Source organism: Penaeus monodon, chromosome 26 (assembly GCF_015228065.2).
Source record: "Penaeus monodon isolate SGIC_2016 chromosome 26, NSTDA_Pmon_1, whole genome shotgun sequence".
Lineage (NCBI taxonomy): Eukaryota > Metazoa > Arthropoda > Malacostraca > Decapoda > Penaeidae > Penaeus > Penaeus monodon.
Genome location: NC_051411.1, coordinates 4,778,337 through 4,780,836, shown reverse-complemented (window position 1 = coordinate 4,780,836; position 2,500 = coordinate 4,778,337). Strand labels below are relative to the sequence as shown.

Sequence of the window (2,500 nt, the reverse complement as noted above, 5' to 3'; positions counted from 1 at the left end):
CATTATTACTGATGATGATTTTGGAATGTTTTTTTTCATCTGAATCTAAAACAGAGGATGATTGGACGGCTGAGCCTAATGTTTGCCGACGAAGATTGGCTTTTGTATGTAACAACCACGTGACAAAGTCTACAATCCAGCGCCGACTCGCTTTATGACTTTATTTCCAGACTGTTCCGTATTTTCTGGTCGTTTTTTCCCGTTTTTTTTGTTTTTGTTTTTCTGGTATTTTTTGGTCGTTTTTTCCCGTTTTTTTTCTTTGTTTTTTCTGGTATTTTCTGGTCGTTTTTTCCCGTTTTTTTTTTGTTTTGTTTTTCTGGTATTTTTTGGTCGTTTTTTCCCGTTTTTTTCTGGTATTTTCTGGTCGTTTTTTCCCGTTTTTTTTGTTTTTCTGGTATTTTTTGGTCGTTTTTTTCCCTTTTTTGTTTGCTTGTTTGTTTTGTTTTGCTATTCTAATGTCTCTCTCTCTTCTCTTTCGCTTCCGTTAATTAGCTTGTTATTTTTCTTATCATATGTGATATGTATATATGGCATATACATACAAATATAGGTAGATATGTAGATAGACGGACGGACGGACGGACGGATGAACGGACGGACAGAGACATATAGACAGACAGATAGATAGGTAGATAGATAAATACGATTAAAGAACGTTTAGAAGAAAAGGAAATGAAGAAAGAAATATAAACAATCTAAGGGGGGAGGTAGAAGGAGAAGAGGAGGAGGAGAGGAGGAGGAGAGGAGGAGGAGAAAGGAGAGAAGGAGGAGAAGAGGAGGTGGAGAGGAGGGGAGGGGAGAGGGGAGAAAGGGGGAGAAAGGGGAGAAGGGAGAAGGGGGAGTGGAGAGGAGGGGAGGGAGGAGGAGGGAGGAGAAAGGGGAGAAGGAGGAAAAAAAAGGGGGAAGGAAGAAGGGGGAGAGGAAAAGGGGGAAAAGGGGAAAAGGGGGTGGAAGGAGAAAAAGAGAAGGGGGAAGGAGGGAGGAGAAAAGGGGGAAAGGGAAGGGGGAGGGAAAAGAGGAAAGGAGTAAGATAGGAAAAAAAAGGGGAGAAGAAAGGAGAAAAAAAATAAAGGGAGGAAAAGGGAAAAGAAAAAGGAGGAGAAAGGAAAGAAGAGGGGGGAAAGGGAAGGAGGAGAGGGAGGAGAATATAGAAAGAGAAGGAGAGAGGAGGGAAGGGGGGAGGGGGAAGGAGAAAAAAGGAGAAGGAGAGGGGTAGGAGGAGGAGGAGGGGGGGGGAAAGAACTTAGCAACGCTGCTCATGTTAAAGACAAGGTGTTCCTTCAGATATGTTGAGGTTCCTGCAGGACGCCCGGAGGCACTGGGGCGTGACGGCGGAGGAGGAGGCTGTTTATGAAAACGTTGTGTTGGAGGCCCTCAAGGCTTTCTAAGAGGAACTGTCGAGGATGAGGGGTTTTTTTTCTCTTCTTTTTTCTTTCTTTCTTTCTCTATCTCTCTTTCTCTGATTCTCTCTTTCTCTATCTCTCTTTCTCTGTTTCTCTCTTTCTCTATCTCTCTTTCTCTGTCTGTCTATCTGTGTATTTATCCCTCTATTTATCTCTCTGTTTATTTGTCTATATGTATCTCTCTCTTTCTTTCTGTTTGTCTGTCTTCTGTTTTCTGTCTTTCTTCTCTCTCTCTCTCTCCTCTCCCCTCCTCTCCTCTCTCTCTCTCCCCTCTCTCCTCTCTCTCTCTCTTCTCTCTCCTTTTTCTCTCTCCCCCTCTCTCCTCTCTCATCTTCTCTCTCTCCCTCTCCTCTCCTCCTTCTCTCTCTTCTTCTCTCTCTCCCCTTCTCTCTCTCTCCCTTCTCTCCTCGTCTTCCTCCCCTCTCTCTCCCTCTTTTTCCCTCTCTCTCCTCTCCTTCTTCTCTCTTCTTCTCTCTCCCTTTTCCCCTCTTCTCCTTCCTCTTCCTTTCTCTCTCTCTCTCCTTTTTCTCCCCTCCCCTTTTTTTCTCCCCCCTCTCCCTTTTTCCCCCCCTCTCTCTCCCCCTCTCTTCTCTCTCCTTCCCTTTTCTCTCTCTTTTCCCCCCCCTCCCCTCTCTTTTTTCCCTCTCTCTCTCTCTCTTTTTCTCTTCTCTCTCTCTCTCTCTCTCTCTCTCCCTCTTTTCCCATCCCCTCTCTCTCCTCTCTTTTTCTCTCTCCCCTCCTCCTCTCTCTCCCCCCTCTCTCTCTCTCTCCCCCCTCTCCTCTCTCTCGTCCCTCTCTCTCTCCTTTTTCTCTTCTTCCTTTTTCTATCTTCTCTTCTTTCTCTTCTTCTTCTTCTTCTTCTTCCCATCTTCTTCTTTCCCTTTCCTCTCTCTCTTCTCTCCCCTTCTCTCCTCTCCTTCCCCTCTCTCTCTCCCTTCTTTTCTCTTCCTCTCCCTCTCCTCTCTCTCTTCTCCTCTTTCTTCTCGTCCTCTCTCTCTCTCTTTCCCCTTTTTTCCCCCTCCTCCCCCATTCTTCCTCCCTCCTCCCCCCCCTCCCCCCCTTTTTTTTCCCCCTTTCCCCCGCTTTCCCCTCTTTTT

At 46.0% G+C, this 2,500-nt stretch overlaps 1 protein-coding gene across 3 annotated transcripts in view; it reads left to right on the top strand.

Moving 5' to 3' along the window:
- Positions 1-2,500, top strand: part of LOC119589868 (zwei Ig domain protein zig-8-like) — an 84,166-nt gene that overhangs the window by 39,157 nt on the left and 42,509 nt on the right. The window lies entirely within an intron of this gene.